This window comes from Portunus trituberculatus, chromosome 20, assembly GCF_017591435.1.
Source record: "Portunus trituberculatus isolate SZX2019 chromosome 20, ASM1759143v1, whole genome shotgun sequence".
NCBI lineage: Eukaryota > Metazoa > Arthropoda > Malacostraca > Decapoda > Portunidae > Portunus > Portunus trituberculatus.
In genome coordinates this window covers 7487501-7497500 of record NC_059274.1, presented here as the reverse complement: position 1 = coordinate 7497500, position 10000 = coordinate 7487501, and positions in this window count along the sequence as shown.

The window sequence follows — 10000 nt, the reverse complement described above, 5'->3', positions numbered from 1 at the left end:
AAGTATTGCCTTTATGTGTACAGTGCTTTACAGTTCATGAATGAGCTTACCAGTTGACGAGTGGCGGTAATGGTGGTGATGAGGGGTGGGTGGAGGAGAGCATAGCGTGGGACAGCAGTGGGGTAATGTGGTAATGGTGAGGCAATGCAGATTAATGGGTGCTTTTCATGTGTCGTCTCCGTGATGTAGTCTGAACACCGTATAACTTTAGTCTTCTTGGCATTTTTCGAGTTATTTTCACTCCCTTGATTTCCTTTTTTTTTCATTTTTTCTTTGGTTTTCGCTGGCTTTCTTCCATTCCCGCCCCTTTATTCCACTCAACGTCAGGAAAGGAGAAATGGACTGTGAAGTAAGTTATAGATGGGGATAAAAAATGCTTCCTCACTTGCACCTCACAGCCTGCAGTGGAGAAGGAGGAAGAAGAGGAGGAGGAGGAGGAGGAGGAGGAGGAGGAGGAGGAGGAGGAGGACGGAGAAGAGGAGGAGGAGGAGGAGTAGGAGGGTTAGGAGTTATTTTGTCTTCCTCTTCTTTCTTTCTTTCCTCTTTTTCTTCAACATATCTTCATACTTCTTTCTTCTCCTCCTTCTCCTCATTTTCCTCTTCCTCCTCCTCCTCCTCCTCCTCCTCCTCCTCCTCCTCCTCCTCCTCCTCCTCCTCCTCCTCCTCCTCCTCCTCCTGTCTGTCTTTTGTGGTCAAGGTGATCGGCAAAGGTGATAAAAAATAAACTTAACTAAGTGAAAGACAAGACAGAGAGGAGGAGTGAAGGGAAGGAGCGAGGGAGTGAAAGAGGGCAAGGAAAGAGGGAAGGGAAGGGAAAGGATAGAAAGGAAGGTTCAAGGATGGCATGGAGGGAGAGAAGAGGAGGAACGGAGGGGTAGGTTAAGGTATAACGTGTACCAAACTCAAGTGAGGAATACCTGAATACAAGATAAGGGGTAAAATATTGATACAGGTAAAGATTTTGCATAAAGTCGTGTTTCGTGTTTTATGGGAAGCTCGACCCGCTCTTGGTTGTTCCTCGTGTATTTTTGATGGAACTTTTTATTTTGTTTTCGTATTTTTCCCGCTATACATTTTTTTTCTATATTTAATGTGTTTGTTTCTATTCATTGCGAGTGTGGCTCAATGTAACGCGAGAAGATTTGATTTGTGGTGTCGTTTATTGAAGTTGTCTTTGTCTTTCTCTCTCTCTCTCTCTCTCTCTCTCTCTCTCTCTCTCTCTCTCTCTCTCTCTCTCTCTCTCTCTCTCTCTCTCTCTCTCTCAAGTTCGTGTTCCTATGATTTTCTTTTCAATATTCGATGTCTGTTGTCTATTTGTTGCACGCACGCCCTGACTCTTGAAAATATCATGAACACTATCATTTAATTTATTTACTCATGCAATACTGATTTTTTTTTCTCTACGTCATTTTCTTCAGTAATATTAAACAGTTTACTCATAATCAATGCCTGGTGTTATTCATTACTAGGTTTATTATTTACATTTTACTATTCCAACCTTATACTTTGTCATTTATCGATACTAATTAAACATTCATATTTTTCAGGTTCTTTTTTTTTTTATGTATCGAAGGAACTTGCTTATATATATTCAGTGGTCAGTATCTATTCATAACCAGTGCGGCAAAGCATTCTGGGAGAGTTATTGCTTCTACCTGGAGTATCTAATCATGCATCTCATTTACTGGTGGTGAATGGCAATGCTGGCAACACTGAATGGACAACGAATAATTACTGTGATGTGTTGTGCTCACGTGTTGTTTATTTCACCTTGCAGGCTGACCAGGTGTTCCAGTGTTGACACGTGGCTTGGTGAGTGTTGTTGTTGTTGTTGTTGTGGTGGTGGTGGTGGTGGTGGTGGTGGTGGTTGTCTTTCTTCCTTGACGTTGTTGGGACAGTATGAAGTATTGGTAGTTTTATTGTTAGGTTCTTGTGTTTATTTTATGTTTTATGGTCAGAAATAAAACAACATATCCACCTCCATCATTCATTCAAGATCAAGGCAAAGTGAAGTGATTAGTTGCTACAAAATACTTCCGTCTGTTCTGGTCGATAACTTTTTAACTTTGTTTTTCACTGTTCTCTTTGATAATGTAACATCTCTCGGTAAATGTGATACCATCAGTAATTACCGTGCTTAGAATGTGTCACCTTTGTATTTCTTATTATCGAGCATACTTAAGAATATTCTCCATAGCAGAATTTTTTTAATATTTCCATAGTGGTATGTTCAACGCTCCCTTTGTAAGTAAATACGTTGCTATTCAGTGTAATATTTGTGATGATAGATGATAGACATGTGTCACTCTCGTTCCTTATGTCATTCACGAAACGCTGAATAGAAATATATTGTTCACATTTGAATTGATATTGGAATATTTTTTTTCAACATTTTATATAATTTCAATAATAGTTGTAATGGTGGCAGCAAACTGTGTCACGTCCGTTTCTTTCAATATCTAGAAAATGCATGTATTGATATCTATAATTTTATGAGAGTAACTATAACTTAAATGACAAAACTACATCGAATATTAATTTAGATGATGATAAAAAAAAGTATTCCAGTATAAATTTAACTGAAATTATATATATATATATATATATATATATATATATATATATATATATATATATATATATATATATATATATATATATATATATATATATATATTTCCAGTTGAATTTATACTGAATACTTTTTATCATCATCTAAATTGACATTCGATGCAGTTTTGTCATTTAAGTTATAGTTACTCTCATAAAATTATAGATGTGTCACGTGGTTTTTCTTTTTTGCTCTCCAGAAGACATTGCGATCAGATTTATGTGTCATAACCATGTAAATGTATGCTCGAATAATTTGTTTTAGTATTTCTAGTGCCATTAGAGATAGGTGTCCTCGTAGTGGTAATAATGCATCACCCATCTCTCTCTTTATGCCGTCAATAAAGTGCACTAATCAAGAAGCTTAACTTTTCCACTTAAATTTGTGTATGAACACTCCTTTTTTTTTTTATATAAGAGGGGAAACTTAATTAAAGGCATAAGAAAATAAAAGACCTACTTAGTTGCCAGTCCTCTTGTAGGGAAATACAGTTAACCAAAAGAAAGGGATAAATATCTTTACATCACGTTTTTTATACTTATCATGAAGGTAATGAAAATTGATCACGTTTATTCATTACGTCAAACAGAAAACATAACAATGAAAAGCTTACAGCCTCTAATTAAATCCATACTCTAATATTCTTTTTCTATATTTTTTTAGATGTTTTTTGTCTCTGAAATAATGATGATAATAGTAAAACATGTATCACTTTTGCGTTTTCTGCCATACACGAAACATTCTGGGAAGTGAATGAATAGATGGAAAAAAGAACATTTCCACTCAAAATTCATACTGAAATATGGACTTTTTTGTTTTAAGGAGTGGAAAAGATTATTTTTTTTCATAATTTTGGTAATACTTGTAATGGCTGATGTTCTCTCTCTCTCTCTCTCTCTCTCTCTCTCTCTCTCTCTCTCTCTCTCTCTCTCTCTCTCTCTCTCTCTCTTTGAACAGCCTAGGAAGCTCAGAAATCAAAAACATATCCTACGCACTTAACTTTCTCCCGGGACACAAACACCCGACTGACCTCCTCGCCCACTTCCGCCTCCCAAGCAGGTGATGTAATGGAATGAAGGCCGAACTCACTGCCGGACCGAATTCTCTTATTTGTGCGCCATTTTCCCTCATGTTGAAAATGGAAAGTGCGATGTCCGTTTCTGGGTTTTCCTTTCTTTCTCTTTTTTTTTTTTATCCTTTATCGGTAAACATTTTTAGTATTGGACTCGATTGGGGCTTTCTTTTTATATATCTTCCTTTTTTTCGTCTTTTTTTTATATACGTCATTGATTTTTTTTCGTTCTTTTGTCACCTCTTTGTTCGACACTAGACTATTTTCTTTATGACACAGAGAGAGAGAGAGAGAGAGAGAGAGAGAGAGAGAGAGAGAGAGAGAGAGAGAGAGGGAAGGAGGGAGAGGATGAGGAAAGTAAATATGAAAAGACACCACCTTCACGAACGATGATGGTGAAGCAGGAGAAGGAGGAGGAGGAGGAGGAAGAAGAAGAAGGGGAAGGAGAAGAAGAAGAAGAAGAAGAAGAAGAAGAAGAAGAAGAAGAAGAAGAAAAGAAGAAAAAGAAGAGGAGAAGAAAAAGAAGAAAAAGAAGAAGAAAGAAAAAGAAAAAGAAGGAAAAGAAGAAGAAAGGAAAAAGAAAAGAAAAAGGAAGAGGAGGAAGAAAAGAAAAAGAAAAGAAAGAAGAAGAAGAAGAAGAAGAAGAAGAAGAAGAAGAAGAAGAAGAAGAAGAAGAAGGCGACAAGGAGTGGAAGGGCAACACAAGTAGGAAGAGGGAAGGATATTATATAACAAAATAGCTGAACTTTCCCAATTGTTTACTGCGTGTGATATGAAAAGGGGAAGGGAAAGGAGCGCAGCCATCTCTCAACCTTTTGTGACGGAAGTGAAGACGATGAGTGTGACGAGCCAGAGAGAGAGAGAGAGAGAGAGAGAGAGAGAGAGAGAGAGAGTGAAAAAGAAGGGGAGGATTATAAGATTATGTGTGCTGAATGAAAACATGAAAAAAGACAAAAAAGAAGATATAAGAGTAGAGAGAGAGAGAGAGAGAGAGAGAGAGAGAGAGAGAGAGAGAGAGTATAAGTAGCACATCCAATGGTCCTTATGGTTATTATGATTGAGAGAGAGAGAGAGAGAGAGAGAGAGAGAGAGAGAGAGAGAGAGAGAGAGAGGATATAAGTAGCATATCCAATGGTCCTGCAGAGTGAGAAATCTCCAAAGTTTATCTCCCTCGGTCGCGCCCTCATCAGCCAGCCAGCGAGGCCACTGCTAAAGGCCGATTCCCACTTGATGAGCTGGAAGCCAAAAATGTGGCTGGCAGCCAATAAACATGCTGGCAGCTCAAAACTGAGCTGCCAGCTCGTTTTTTTTAGCTGCCAGCTGATCATCGATTGGCTCCCAGCCAACAATTTTATTTCTTGCTTTGTGCTTGTACCATTGAGCTGCCAGCCAGCAAAAAATAAATCAGTTCATTTTTTGCTGGCAGCCACATTAGGCTTGTTGAATGTTATTAACTAATTACATACTTACAGTGATTGTTTTAAAGTGAAATGGGACCAAAAGTGGTAGTTAATTGGGACAACCTTGAACACTTATGTCAAGAGGTGGAAAAATTCCCTGCTATATGGGACAAACAGCATCCAGACCACAAAAAGCCCAAATATATTGCTGAAATGTGGGCCCAGATAGACGAGGAGTGTCCTGAATATGAAGGAAGGGCAAAAGCCGAATGGACCAAACCGGGCGGGGTACGAGAGCGATTCCGAAAAGAAATACAGAAAGGAAAGAAAACAGTGAAAAGTGATTTCTTGCACTAGAGAACGGTACTCTCCTCTCTCTGCCCTTCGCGCAAACAGCGGCTTCACCCACACTTTTCGTTTTTGGCGCCTTCGCCTGAGCAGCATAAAAGCAGCAAGTTTCCGGCGGTTCACCATCTTCAGCAGTCAAGTGGGAACTGAGATGCAAGCATAACCACAACTGGCTTGCAAACCAAGCTGCCAGCCAAGCTTACAAGCCGATCAGGTTTGCTTCCAGCCAGCCAGACTGGCTGCCAGCCACATTTTTGGCTTCCAGCTCATCAAGTGGGAATCGGCCTTAACAGAGATTGATGCATCCTTATCCCCGCGAGACTCTACGGGACGAGGCACCATTCCATTGTCTTCACTTCTTCACGGGATCCATTGCAAAGAAACACGTATTGGAGTTTGATAGTTTGATAGCTCTTGTCGACTTTCCTTCAATTGCCTTGATTAATTTTCGTGTTTGTTATTTTTTTTTAATGTCAGGGAGGTACCGGGCCAAGGGCAACAAATACTGTGATTAGAAAAAAAAAAAAAAAAAGGTCCACTGAGGTACTGGTTCCCAAACAGGTTGAAGGAAATGAGGTCAGAAGGGACTCCCAGAAAGGCAAAGGAGTCATCTTGTTTTTTTTTTTTTTTTTTTTTTTTTTTTTCAATTTTAGATATTCGGGAAGGAATTTATTTGATGAAGCTTCGAAGATTTGGTGATTTTTTATATAGAAAGTTTCGTTTTGTTTTCTTTTTCCTGGTTTGATTTCAGTATTTTGTGATATGATTGTTATTTCTTATTTGTTTCTTTTTATCTTGTTTGGATAGAAAAGTTGTTTAGTGTTTTTATGACGAGTTTTGTGTAAATTTCTGGTTTTGCTGAAGAATTGACGTGTTAAGTTGTTTGCTTTTGTTTCTTTTAGTCCGTGTTTAAATTGCTACGACTTTACTTAGAAAATTGATGGTCATTTATCTATCTATTTATTTATTTATTTTGATGGGGTGCTTGTTTTGAAGATCGTTTATTGTTTTTGTTCAGAAAATTAGTCTAGTTTGCTTTTGTTGTTTTGAAATACGCAAGTCAGTATTTTAACCCCTTCAGTACCATGACGCGTTTCCATATTCATTATGTTTACTATTTGATGATTTTATATAGCTTCAGAAACTCACGTGTAGGAAATAAAATAATGAAGACTGTGGCCATTGCCCTTCCTAATATCAATAAAATCGTCTAATCTCAAGGTAAAAATATATCTCAGTATTGAAAGGGTTAATGGTACCAAATAATGACTTCTGTAAATTGTCCACTTGCTTTAATGAGAGAATGTGTCGTAAAATCAGCTAATCACTGGAACGTTCTTAATGCACATCGATGTTGTTACTTGTCGCGTTTTGTATTCCCTTGATCTTTCACATTCCTTGACACGATTCTTGGTAATGTTATTGTCGTGTTCTGCCTTCACATTGGTTTAATTATCCCAATGAATCTTTTATCTGGTGCAGCGAGGGATTGCCGTCAATGGGATGTGTGTCACCTTTGAAATTCAGTATTGCTGCATTGTGCTCGTGGTGTATTGAAATTGGATTCATGACGCCTCGTTCCTGTGTGTAATGGAATCAGTTTGGTGAAGTATGAATTTCGTCCGTCCTTCTGTTCCTGGTGATTCACAAGTGACATGTTCAGTGGTTATCCCCAGTGAAATTAAACGTGGCTTGAATAATGTAAATGTATTGATCTCATGCTACAAACTTTTAATAGGTTCAAATTATATTCACCATTATAATTGGAAGTATCTTTAAAAGTTAGCTTGAACTTTTTTATATTAAGCTGAGATTCTGTTCCCAGTAAGAGTGAGAATACCTTGGGAAAAATACCTATGAGCTTGTAATATTAAAGTTCAAATTATATCCCGCATTATGATTGGAAGTATCTTAAAAGTTAGCAATTAACTTTTTGTAATAATGTTCAGATTCTATTCCCCAGTAAAATTAGAAGTCTCTTAAAGTTAAAGTGCATCGATACACATTATGAACTTTTAGCATTAAGCATCAAATATTCATTACGTCTTGAAAGAGTGTAACGCCTCGACACTTGATTACTAACTGTCTGAAGTTCTTTATTTTCCATCGAGGTATATTTCAATTGATTTTGAATACATTTAATTCTCTTGTGCTTTTGTTTATCTGTAATACGTGCGTGTGGTTGACTTCCATGATAAATTCTTCTTAACTTCACTATATATTTTGATTTCATTTATATTTTTGTTCAACTGTAGCGTACTTTTTTCTCAAGTAATCTCGTATAACCTTGTATTATCATGATTGCAGGTGTGTGATGTTTCGCACCTATAATATATTCAATCCTACACACCTCAGCAGTTCTCTCATTACAGGTGACTTCCCGCTTACCAACGACACATGTTTCTTGACGACAAATCTTGTGTAACCTAACAATAACCAGATTACAACCTTACTAGTGCTAACCTATCTTACCTTCACAGCTTGCACACCACACCACACACCACAAAACAACACAACACAACACAACACAACACAACACAACACAACACACCATAACAAACCAAAACACATCACATCACACCACACAACACCAAACCACACCACACACCACAACACACCACAACGCAACACAACACACCACAACACAACACACCACACCACACCACACCACACCACACCACACCACACCACACCACACCACACCACAACAAACCAAAACACATCACATCACACCACACCACACCACACCACACACCTCAAAAATACCACCAGAACACAGAACAAGAACATTCACTCTACTGATTCTCCTCAAATCTATAAATACTTAAATCAGAGCAAATTCTACTGCATTCAATTATTCACGGCCTCTTTTTATTCTGTCATTTTTCGTTTATTCACCTTCGATCTTGGTTTTAAGTGATGGATTACCGAACAGACCTTGACATGGCATGCTCTTCAGGCGGCGAGGACACCAGTGAATTAAATAACACTCAGGTAATACATCAGGTGATTAACGCGCAACTCATGATTAGATATTGAGTACAGGATTGCGTCTGTCTGTCTGTCTGTCTGCATGTATGTATGTATGTCTCGGTTTTGTTTTTTTTTTTTTTTCTTTCACTTTGTCTCTCTGTTTCTCTCTCTCTCTCTCTCTCTCTCTCTCTCTCTCTCTCTCTCTCTCTCTCTCTCTCTCTCTCTCTCTCTCTCTCTCTCTCTCTCTCTCTCTCTCTCTCTCTCTCTCTCTCTCTCTCTCTCTCTCTCTCTCTCTCTCTCTCTCTCTCTCTCTCTCTCTGTGTGTGTGTGTGTGTGTGTGTGTGTGTGTGTACATTAATGATGGAGGGCACTCAGGAAGGCTGGCGAGCGTGGGGAGAAACCGTGGTAATTGTTCCAGAGCCTGCAGCGCCTTCTCCAGCAGACTCACAGGAAGGGGGAGTGAGGAGAGAGCGGATGGAGTGGAGGTCTTGGACTGTATTTTAATCTCCACTCTTACTTCTTTCTCCATCTTCCTATTCCTACTCCTCCACTTCCTTCTCTTCCTCCTCCTCCTCCTCCTCCTCCTCCTCTTCAACTTCCTTTTATCCTTACCGCTGATGTATCTTTCCCCTCTCTCTCGAACTCTCTCCTCGGTTTTTTTCCTTCCTCCTCCTTCTCTTCCTTTTCCCTCTCTCCCTCCTCCTCCTCCTCCATGTCACTTCAGCCTCGTTCAGTATAGATCGATATGTACAGTGAAGTGCTCTCCAGATTTTAAATAGCTTGATGAGTGACTCGCTTCCCTGCCTCCACCTGCCTTAATTGATACTTGGGAGAATATATCGATGTACCTGGATATCCTCTCTCTCACTCTCTCTCTCTCTCTCTCTCTCTCTCTCTCTCTCTCTCTCTCTCTCTCTTTCTCTCTAGTTCTTACCTAGTTTTTCTTGCTCCCTTCTCGCTTTTCTTTACATTCTTGCGTTCGTGAGTTCGTTTGTTCGTGAATTGACATCTGAGAACATCATTGAAAACCAGCATTTTTTTTCCCTCTTAAGAAAAAGCATGGGACCACTCACCTTTCCTCTCCTCTCCTCTTCTCTCCTCTCCTCTTCTCTTTCTCCCTTTCCTCGCCGCGGCAGTTTCCAGCACACATGTTTCATAATGGTAATGAGCACCTGAGGAATGGGAGGGCAGGGTGGGAATGAGTGTGTGGCGAAAGGTGTCGGAACCAGGTAATATTAGAGAGGAGAGAGAGAGAGAGTGAGAGAGAGAGAGAGGTAAAGGGAGAGGAGGTTAAAGGAGGGTGTGTAGAGTTAATTTTCCATTGTTTGGATTATGTTTTAGTCTCTCTCTCTCTCTCTCTCTCTCTCTCTCTCTCTCTCTCTCTCTCTCTCTCTCTCTCTCTCTCTCTCTCTCTCTCTCTCTCTCTCTCTCGACCCCACGGCAGGCCATGTCACAAAGTTCAACCAATTCACTTCAACTTTCACTATTTCTTGCCCTCATTAGCTTCCTTTCCCGCCCATTCCCAAAGTGTTCGACCTATAATGATTTAATGGACCTCAATTATAGTGTTTTCCCAGCCCGGCATCTGAGCAGGAA